We start from the raw sequence: 11,057 nt of genomic DNA on the forward strand, positions 1-11,057 counted from the left end.
AGTAGAGACCTCACACGTGGTTGTTCGGGAGCTAAGGAAAGTCACTAAGAAGATACTGTTTTTATTTTCGTATTTGTTTGCTTTTAGCCAGGGTCTGCCTCCAGAGCAATGGATTGATGGATTAAAGGCCTCTGCCACCACCTCCTTCCATTTCTTTGCTCTGCTTTACTTAGTCTTGGGGCATCTTGCTTATTTGCCCTCACGACATTAAAATAGCTGTGTGATGCCCTAGTCATTTTTTTACAGTTTAGACTCCACACAGGGGGGAAGAGGTCCATGCTTTCAACCATTCCACATGAACCCATTTATTGGAGCTTAATTATTAAATTTACTTGTCTTTCTTGTTCCTCTCTCTCTCTCTTTTTCTTTCTTTCTTTTTCCTTTCTTTTTATTTTAAGATACCACGTCCCCCAGGCTGACCTTGAACTCATCATTCTCCCGCCTGTCCCTTCCTGCTGGGATTAGAAGCATAGGCCAACATGGCCGACGTCTCATTCTTATAACCAAACCTATCTGTTTGCTGTGGCCCTAAGTCTGACTGGCTGGGCCTCAGCCACATGCCCAGCATGGAGTGGAGGAACCATGTTTCTGTGTTTCCTAAAAGAAACTAGAGGACCATTCCCTGGATAAGGGCTCCTGGGCTATTTGCACGTTGGTACCCACGATGGTGGCTAGGGGTAGGGGAATGCTTTGTGGGCAGGGAGAAGCACAGAGGACTCCCCCAGGGGGAGTGACTAGGAGGGGCAGGGCAGCATTTTCTCTCTGAGGGTGGGCTCCTCTCAGTCACTAGCCTGCAAGGGACAAAAGCATGAATTTAGGCTCTATTCCTTGGTGGGGGAGGGTAGACCCTGCAAACACAGTCCTTATTTCTGGTGGTATCCAGCATCTGTGAGACACAATGTAAAGCACATAGTAGGTTAAAGTGGAAACTTTTTTTTTTTTTTTTTGGCTTTTTGAGACAGGGTTTCTCTGTGTAGCCCTGGAACTCACTCTGTAGACCAGGCTGGCTTCGAACTCAGAAATCCACTGCCTCTGCCTCCCGAGTACTGGGATTAAAGGCGTATGCCACCACCGCCCAGCTTGAAATAGAAACTTTTGGTTTCTTTGGAAAGTCAGTCATGTCCAATGATGTTTTGCCGGGGCACACAGATGAAAGGCTGTTTTGCTAAAGCAGACACATGAAGGGACGCACGATGTTTAGAAAGATGATAAATATGATCCCACAGACTGTGGGAGCTCGAGCATTGACCAGCTTCACCTCGCCTGCTAGTCTTCGCTGACGACCTTCATGTATTGGTTGCCCTTACATTGTGTTGGTGAGCTTTGCTTGTGGTAGGGAGACACTCCTAAGAGCTCCTGAGGTTCCTGTGGCTTCTTGCGGCTTCTTGTGGCTTCAGCAAGCCCGTTGGTGAGACTCACAGTTTCTTCTGATTCATGTGTGGTGTCTGTTGAGTGGACTGGACTGCAGCTGCTGATTGGGGCTTGGTGTTTACTCGTGGACTGAACTAAGGAGAAGGAAGATTGGAAGACCCCAAAGAACTGTTTCTAAATAGGCCCACTTCTGGGGGCTGGAGAGATGGCTCAGTGGTTAGGAGCACTGACTGCTCTTCCAGAGGTCCTGAGTTCAATTCCCAGCAACCACATGGTGGCTCACAACCATGTATTATGGGATCTAATGCCCTCTTCTGGTGTGTCTGAAGACAGCTACAGTGCACTCATATACATTAAATAAATAAATAAAGAAAGAAAGAAATAAATCTAAAAAAAAACGAAAACAGGTCCACTTCCTCATATTCTAATAAACTTTTCTACTATCTCTGGTGGGTGGTGGACTAGAGGGGAGGTTGACCCCTTATGAAAGTAGGCTGTGAAAAATACATGCCCGCACTAGGTGCTCAACAAATACAGATTCTACCCCCTCCCCGGAGACGTAGGCCAGCCTTCACCGGGACCTTGAAGAACCGTGAGCTCTTTGGGGATATTTGCTGCTCCCTGAGAACTTGCAGCAGCACACCAGGGTCGTACAGGGATGCCTCAGTCTCCAGAGGGAGCAGCAGCCACTCAGTCAGGCAGGGGACACACGGCTGGTGAGCTGCAGCATGGGCCTCCTTCCTACTATGAGGTAGGACGAAATGAACTTGGGGACCTGTTCCCCCGTGGGAGGCCACCATTGGGAGTGTGTGATCCTGCCCTTTGATTTTGTTTGTTTGTTTTTGTTTTCATTTGTTTTTTTGAGACAGGGTTTTTCTGTGTAGCCCTGGTTGCCCTGGAACTCGCTCTGTAGACCAGACTGGCCTCAACTCAGATATTTGCCTGCCTCTACTTCCTAAGTCCTGGGATCAAAGGCACCACTGCCCGGCTTGCTTTTGTTTCTTTGAGATAACATCTTATTATGTCTGGCCTAAAGCTTGTTATAGAGACCAGCCAGGCTTGGTACTCACAGGATCCACCTGCCTCTGTCTTCTGAGTGCTGGGATTAAGGACATATGCCACGATGCCCAGTATTGGCCCTGCACTTTGACATCCTGCTTAGAGGGGACAAATATGTGACTGAAAAGTGCTTGTTGGAGCTGCAGGGTGGGTGCCCCTTCATGCCGGCCTCGGGGCTTGGCCTGAAGGCTCGGGGCTTGATAGCTGTCAAGTCCCCTCATCCCAAGAGATCTCCCCACACTGCTTTCTCCACAGGTCCCCACTACTGAAGATGAGCCAGGAGAGGACAGAAGGTCCTGACATGCCCTCTGACTGTCACCATCCCCAGCTTGCAGTGAGACCCTGGGCTGTGCATTTGCCTAGCCCCTTCTCTGTCAGTGGGCCTGCCTATTCCTCCAGGGCTTGGCCTGCCCTGACCACAGCCAGTGTCTTCTGAGGAGGTGTGGTCTCTTCGTGGTTAATGATTGCTCAGAAGAGGTGGAGATGGTGCCAAAGTCTGCGGCTGAGTTCTGCCGGCCCCAGACGGCGCCCACCTGTGACTGGTGCACATCACTGCCTCTGGGCCCCTTCCAGGGGCTGTCCAGCTCAGCCGATTCAGGGGCTCTTAGCCCGAGGGTAAGCTGGGGGAGTCCAAGGGATTGAGGCAAACTTTGAGGTCTTTCCGATTCGTTTCCTGGCATCTGGAGTGTGGAGGGAACACCAGGGGGAAGAGCTAGTTGTGGCGTTAGCTATTTGCCTCGGGGAGGGCGTGAATTGATGAGGCTACCCGTGAAGTCTGTTTCTTCTAGAATGTAGGGTAAGATCTCCTCTCGAGGCAGTGGCAACCTCCTGTTTGCCTTCCTAAGTCCCTGAGAAGTGAATTGACTACCTCATCTATTACCTAAAAGGAGAAGATGAGGAAGATGGCTGAATCTGGCCCTGAGCCTGAGGAGGAAAGGCTGGCTCCACTCCCACCAGGCTCAGATGTTCATTCAGCTCCACGCAGACTTTGAGTGAGCTGCTGACTGCTTTTGGGCCTCAGTCTTTGCATCTGTGGACTGGGCACAGTACTGGTAGCCCCTGGAGGGCTCATGAAGCAGATATGGCAGGGTATGGAGGCTGTCCCTCACAGACTCAGAGATCAAATGCTAGGTCACCTCAGGGAGGACCAATGATGCTGGTCCCAACCCTAACTTAGTCCTTATCCTGGTCACAGGGTAAAGACTCAATCAGGCCAACTCGGGTCTTCAGACAGGACTTACTTGCTGACTGGTCCCAGGTAGCATTTCAGAGAATAATGACATTCTCCTGATCGGCATAGGCCATAGCCTGCTCTCACCTCATTCCTCAGAGGAAAACCGAAGTCGAGGGCAAGGGAGACTTGCCCGGTGCTGGACAAACAATGTGTGAAACGCTAAAATCCAAAACTGGGGCCTGGTTCATACCCATTTCTCAGAAGAAGCAGCCAGGAGGGTGGGAACCGCCTCTGGCTACAGGAAGCCCGGTATCCCTGGGTTATGGAAGCTTAAAGGTCCCTGGGTCCGTATCTCGGGGAGCTGGTGGAATTAGGAGAGACCTTTGCTAGGCTCAGCAGAGTGGTACCTGGGTCTAGCCTTGCCTGCAGCCGGTGACTGACCTTCTATCTTTGTTGTTGGTTGTCCCTCTGATCTGCCGTTTTCTTAGGGCAATGAACAGTAACTGTGAGGTAGCTGCTTCCCGTGAGGTAGCTGTGGGAAGGAAGCAGAAGTGAAAGGAAGGGCTCAGGGAGCTGTGGAGGCTGAGGCGGGGTGGGGTGGCTGTGGGGTTAGCGAGCCTGCCCATGGCTGGGCCATTAGCAGGGGGAGGGCTCCCTTCCTCTGTAGCCTTCCAAGATGTCCTGGGGTCCTCACACCCAGTGGACTGAATTGTAGAGTCTTTGGTTTCCTGGAGTCTTGTGGAGCTGTGGCCAGTGTGTCCTCTGAGATAAGAGGGAGGAACCCCCTTGCTGTGTCGGGCCTGGCAGAGGATGACCTGGGACTGGGTGTCCGTAGAGGGATCTGAAACCCCTATACTCCCGACTTTTCCTCAGACACTTTATAGGTGAATAGCGGTGTAGTTTTGTTTTTAACTGACACGGAGTAATTGAACATATTGATAGAGTACAGCAGATCATCTCCACATTCCACGGTGTGGCCTTCATAGCTACCCTGCTCTCTGTGGTAGAGAGCCTCCTGCCCAGCCCAAAATCAGTGGCCTGGGAGCTTGAGAGCAAGGACCTGGGATTTCTAGGCTCTCGATCTGTTCTTTCTTTCTCTCATCTTTCTCCACCATCCCTATCTCCTTCCCCCTCCCTCCCTGCTTCTCTCTCCTTTTATAGATCTCTCAATACAGTCCAGCCTAGTATAGAACAGGCCTCCTCTCTGCTGAGCACTGGGACACTGGCTGGGCTCCAGACCCAACTTCCCATCACTTACAGAAGCAGAGTGGTTGGGGGCTGGCATCCGTGGCGTCTCACATGAGCCTACGTTAGACTTGTGGTCTTCCATAGGAGAAAAGGGCACCTGGGGGACATTTGTCCAGCTCCAGTGCCTGGGCACATCCCCTCCCTTCTCCTCATATGACCTGTAGCATATGTTCCCTGACTGGAGCTCAGCGGCTCTGGCTGTGAGTCTTGAAGGATAGAGAGAATTTGCACATGGGCAAGGGACACAAGAGGGCCTTTGGGGCAGAAGAGACGCATGCAAATCTAGGGTAGAGAGAATGCAGGGTGTGGTGTGTGTGTGTGTGTGTGTGTGTGTGTGTGTGTGTGTGTGTGTGTGGACTGTGGACGGGATACCACAGGAGGGAAAGGGAGCCACTCTTGGAAGGTGAAACCCGGGTCCCCTAAGGATTTGTCCTTGGGGTGGGAAGTGTGGCCCACAGCCAGTCTGAGCCTTGCACGGGTCTGGTCTTGAGAGTGCCTGTACCCACAGAGGTGAGGCGGGTCGCCTGGTACTTTCCTATCTCACAACACATTTTTCTTAAGTGATGGAGTGTGGGAGATACTGCTGCTGCCAAGTGCAGAACTTTGGCCTCATTATGGTCAGTGAGTATGTTTGTGAAAAGTCAGTGACAAAGGGGACAAGACTGTGAAACTCAGGGTCAATTCATCCAGTATAGGAAGGAGGATCAAAAGGAATTCTAGGTATGAGTCAGGCATGACCCTGTGACAGCTGGACAGAAGACCTGATTTCCTGGAGGCATAAGGATCCCCATAGGCAAAAAGGAGTGTGTAAGCCATCTCTCCTGTCCAGGAGATAGTGACTCCACAGGGGGTGGCATGTGAGTGTGCAGGTGTGGGGCACTATCATCTGAGATCTGAGGCACACCAGGAGGACAGGAGGGGGAGTGGGAGGGGACAGAGAAGGGGGAATGAAGGTCCCGTTTGTTTTCTTTTCCCTCAGCTGCACCTCTCTGGGGGTTCTGTGTAACCTCGGGGAGAAGTAAGTGTGTGTGTGTGTGCGTGTGTGTGTGTGTCTGTGTCTGTGTGTGTGTGAGAGAGACAGAGAGAGAGAGAGAGACAGAGAGAGAGAGAGAGAGAGAGAGAGAGAGAGGTGGGGGCGAGAGGGAGAGGGAAAGGGAGAGAGAGAGGAAGGAGAGGAAGAGGGGGAGGAGGGGGAGGAATGAGAAGAAGGGGAGGAAGAAGAAGGAAGAGAGAAGGCGAGAACAGGGTTGGATTTGCCCAGTGGTGAGGATGGATCCCAGGGCCCGGAACACACCAGGCCAGTGTTCTACCATTGACATGTAGCCCTAAGCCTTTAAAGGCTTATTTTTAGCTGGGTGGTGGTAGTACACATCTTTAATACCATCACTCGGGAGCCAGAAGCAGGTGGATCTCTGAGTTCAAGGCCAGGCTGGTTTATAGAGTGAGTTCCAGGACAGCCAGGGCTACACAGAGAAACCCAGTCTTGAAAAAAAATTTTTTTGAGATACATTCTTTCCAAGTTCCCAGGCTAGCTTTGAACTCTCAGCCTTCCTGTCTCGCTTTCCAAATAGCTGGGATGACAGGCACACACCACCACACCCAACTGGACAGCGATCAGGGTGCCTGCCTTTGTATTGGAGTCTTATTATTGGCGTTGGCGGTGGCGGGTTCCTTGTGATCCTCGTTCTAACCACATGGTAACAGGTACAAAGGGCCAGCCCAGGGCTGCCCTTCGTCATTAACTTCCTTCCCCAGGGCGAGCTGGGTGGAGAAACTTCCTTCCCGGGAGATGGGCTGAGGCGAACTTTGTGATGTGGCAGGATGAATTGTGCTCACATCAGCGACTGATCAGTCTGTGGCTGTTGCTTTACTTGCAATAGAAGGGAAACGATCGAAAGACAGAGATAAAGGAGTTAGGCTCAAAGCTAGAGTCCTGAGGAGATTCCGGGTGCTCACGGGCCAGCTCAGCCAGCAAGGAAGCCCCAGGACCTTCCACACGGACATCAGCAAATACATCAGCATATTCATCAGCATATTCATCATCATATACATCAGCATATTCATCAGCATACATATCAGCATATACATCAGCATACACATCAGCATATACATCAGCATATTCATCAGCATACACATCAACACATACATCAGCATACACATCAGCATACACATCAGCATATACATCAGCATACACATCAGCATACACATCAGCATATACACATGAACATATACATCAGCATATGCATCAGCATACACATCAGCACTCTGCTCCCCCCCCCCCCCGTCATCTCTCACCCTGACAGCATCCTACCCCCCCCACCAGCTCCACTTAGATCCCAGTCTCATTCACTCACTCCCATCCCCATTTAGAAATGTTTTCCCAAATGCACACCTTGACTTCATTTGTGGCAAGCCTCACCCCTCCCTGGTTGGTATACTATGACCCCTATATTCAATCTCAGAGCATGGGGGATGGAGTCCCAGGAAAGAGCAGGCTCCACAGTGACCCTAGCTGAGATTGCAAAGAAAGGCACAGTGAAGGTGCGGGCTCTGGCACAACAGGGAGGGGTTTGAGTCTGCAGAGCCCCTGAGAGCTACAGGCACACGGGCCAGGCCAGGCCGGCATTCCCCCACCTACAGAGCAGGGCTGGGCAGGGCAGAGGAGAGCATACCTGGGCTCACTGAGAGTCACCTGGGATTGACTTCCATGTCCGCCGTCACCGGTTTTCTAAAGATTTACTTATTTTCATTTTATTCTATATATGAGTACACTGTCGCTGTCCTCAGACACACCAGAAGAGGGCATCAGATCCCATTACAGATGGTTGTGAGCCACCATGTGGTTGCTGGGAATTGAACTCAGGACCTCTGGAAGAGCAGTCAGTGCTCATACCTGCTGAGCCATCTCTCCAGCCCATTACTGGTTTTCTTCGCTCACTTTTCTGCTTATTATCACAAGTTTATCCGTTTACTCTGTCTGAGATGCAAACCTCCACAGGATGTGGGAACCCCTAAGCTTCAGGGTCCACTACCTGCCCACTTCTATGTCAGTACAGTCTCCTGTCTTGGGCTTACTCCTTATACTGGCTTCCTGGGGAAAGATTCCTAAGAGGTAAAAATGCAGACTGGGTCTGTCTAAGACTGTGTGACCAGCAGCTTTAGTGGGTATGGACAGACTCCTGGGCTGGTGTCCTGACTACTCAATGCCGCATCATAAAACATTCCAGAGCACAGTGGCTTCATCAGCAACGTATTATTAATGCTCACGATTCTGTAGGAATTTAGATTAGGTATGGCAAGAACTGCTCAGCTCCGTTCATGGTATCTGAGGCTTCGGCTAGGATTTAGTGGTGGACTAATCACAGCTTGGCAGCCACAGGGGCTCAACGCACCCCGCCCCTGCACTGCTGAATCTGTGGGAGCAGGCCTGTACGGCAATCTTAGTGTGTACATACTGAATGTGGTAGCAACCCCCACATTCTGAGACATTTCTGCTCTTGGATGTTGGTGTTCATAGGACCCTCTTGTCCTGCTCTGGGGAGATCCATGATTATAATGTTTCTGGGTCTCTTGCGTTTTATGTTTCTCCAGAGTTGGCCACTGCATCCTTTTGTCACCTTGAGTTTGAAACAGTTTATTCTGTTTGCCTACTTCCCTACCATGGCTGCATCTAGCTAACTCTGATTGGTGGTTCTGGGCTGTGGGTAACACTGGTCACACTATAAGGTGACCCTATGGAGACCCTCCCATGTGCATTTCAGAATCTAGTATTTGTTTTCCCCTTTAAGTGGGTTGGGTTGTTTAAATTTTTATGTTATTATTTTGTTTGCTGTGCTGGAGATGAAACCCAGCGTCTCATACAAATAGGCGCGCACCCTGCCACTGAGCTGAAACACGCTCCCTCCATTCCCCTATGTTCTCAGCTGTCCATTTCCGGTTGTTGCTGGAGGAGTCATTCCATCATCATTGAGGTGCAGCCTTCACATCGCCCCACGTTAATATGGCTCTTTCTCCTCTGTGGTGTCCCCAGATTCAGCTGTGTCTGACCCAGACTTTGGAAGTGAACCCACATTCTCTGGGGCAGAAGGTGGGACAGGACTTGCCCACGGGGCTGGGACAATGGAGTCTAGAAGTCCAATTGCTTCTCTCTGAAGACTCCCTTCTTTCGGCCCGCCCCATGCCTCTGCTTGCAGGGAAGTCTCCAGCTTTCGGCCCTGCTGGGATTTAGATCGTCTTCCTGGGGTACACTCTCCTACCACCTGTACTCTGTTTCAAGTGTCACTGGCTTGATAAGACACCAAGACAACAGCTAACATGCTTCTACTATTCCTACTGCCTTTCCAGTGGCGTTCCAAGAGGGGGACCCCAGGAAGCTCTTCTGTTCTTCACAGAGGCCTCCCCTCACCCCCTCAGACCTTCACCTGCTTGGAGATCTCCCCTTCCTGTTCTTGTTATCATCCATAGTTGTGAGACATCACCACAAAAAAGGTTACTGGCAAAGAGCAATAGCCTCTACAAGCCTCTAATCCTAGCACTTGGAAGGCTTAGGAGTACAGTGAGACTCCCATTAAGGTAAAGGTAGATAGATTTCTGTGAGCCCGAGGCCACCCTGGACTACCTAGAGAGTTCCAGAACAGCCAGAGCTACACATAAAGCCCCTGTGTGAAAACAGAGACAATCAAAAAACAAGCAAACAACCCCCCCCCCCAAAAAAACAACCTTCAATTCCAGCACTTGGTCAAAAGAAAGCAGATCTGAATTTGAGGCTAGCCTGGTCTACATAGCCAGAGATACAAACAACAAACACAAACAACAAAACCCCAACCACCACCCTCCTGTCCAGGGAGCTTGAGTCTGGGCAGGGATGCATCTCCAGGCACAGGCTTGATTCAATATGGTTTCCTCACGCCTGTGGCCACTGAGTGTTGACTACCAACGGGAGCTCCGAGTGGCCGGCCAGTCCCTTCGCTCCACAGGAGCGATACAGAGGCTTGCTCCCATCTAGGACAACCCATCCAAGGGCAGCTCAGGCTCCTTTACAGCACAGCCCTGCATTCCTGGCTCAAAAGACAAGAAGGGGAAGCCACCAGTCTTGTAGCCTTGGCAGAGGGCATCTCTGGAGTCACGTTCTCATGGCCACTCCTGTCTGATCTTGTCATTGTTCTTATGGGATGTGTCCCAGTCGGGGTCACTGTTGTTGTGATAAAGCACCAGGACCAAAATCAGATTGGGGAGGAAAGGGTTTATTGGGCTGACACTTCCACATCGCTGTCATCATTGAAGGGAGTCAGGACAGGAACTCAAATAGCGCAGGAACCTGGATGGGTGCTGCTGCTTACGCGTCTGCTCTCCATGGCTCCCTCATAAGAAATAAGAAATCACTTATATAAAATAAGCCAATTTTCTTATAGAACCCAGGACCACCAGCCCAGGGGTGGCACCACCCACAATGGGCTGGGGGGCCCTTGCCCATCAATCAGTAATTAATAAGATATCCCGAAGGCTTGTCCAGAGCCCAATCTTATGGAAGCATTTTCTCAATTGAGGTCCCCTCCTCTCGGATGACTTTAGCCTGTGTCAAGTTGAAATAAAACTGGCCAACACAGGATGTTACTGGCTCAATAAAGGGGTGACTGAGTGGTGACACAGACACTAGGAGCATTGAAAGCAAGTGTGGCCGATCACCACTTCGAGAGGAAGGAGCCTGCTACCTAAGGAAGCCCAGGTGGGCCAGAAAACAGGGAGAAGGGGAAACGCCAAGGCAGAGGGCTTTCTTGTGTTTTCATGGGAAGAAAGGTGGACAGGAAGCCAGAGAGTAACCGTCAGGACTGGGTGCGCGGATAGTCTCTGGGTGCCGTGGGTGGCAGGGTGACCCCCACCCGTGTAGTATTTGCGCCGGGATTTGGAGTGAGAGACACTGAAGGGTGGTTGGCACTCCGGCTCTGAATTGTTCCATTTTATACGAGAAAGGTGTGTCTGGAGGCTTTGTTTGCTGTCTCTGGAATTAGCTCCACTGACTCTCCAGGCAGCCACACCCCAAACAGAGCATCAAAAAATACAAGAAATAAAAAAGCCACAGCTGGGCCTGGTGGCGCAGGCCTTTAATTCCAGCACTCGGGAGGCAGAGGCAGGTGGATTTCTGAGTTCGAGGCCAGCCTGGTCTACCAAGTGAGTTCCAGGACAGCCAGGGCTATACAGAGAAACC

The 11,057-nt window shown here is 51.1% G+C and overlaps 1 protein-coding gene across 1 annotated transcript in view; it reads left to right on the top strand.

Moving 5' to 3' along the window:
* The first annotated feature begins 2,938 nt into the window (after positions 1-2,938).
* The window catches only part of Cdhr2 (cadherin related family member 2), a 35,476-nt gene continuing 27,357 nt past the window's right edge, over positions 2,939-11,057 (top strand). The window contains exon 1 of the mRNA XM_021215679.2: positions 2,939-3,045. The gene's annotated coding sequence lies outside the window, so the exon portion shown is untranslated. The remainder of the gene's footprint in view (positions 3,046-11,057) is intronic.

The sequence above is a fragment of the Mus pahari genome, chromosome 16 (genome assembly GCF_900095145.1).
Source record: "Mus pahari chromosome 16, PAHARI_EIJ_v1.1, whole genome shotgun sequence".
Lineage (NCBI taxonomy): Eukaryota > Metazoa > Chordata > Mammalia > Rodentia > Muridae > Mus > Mus pahari.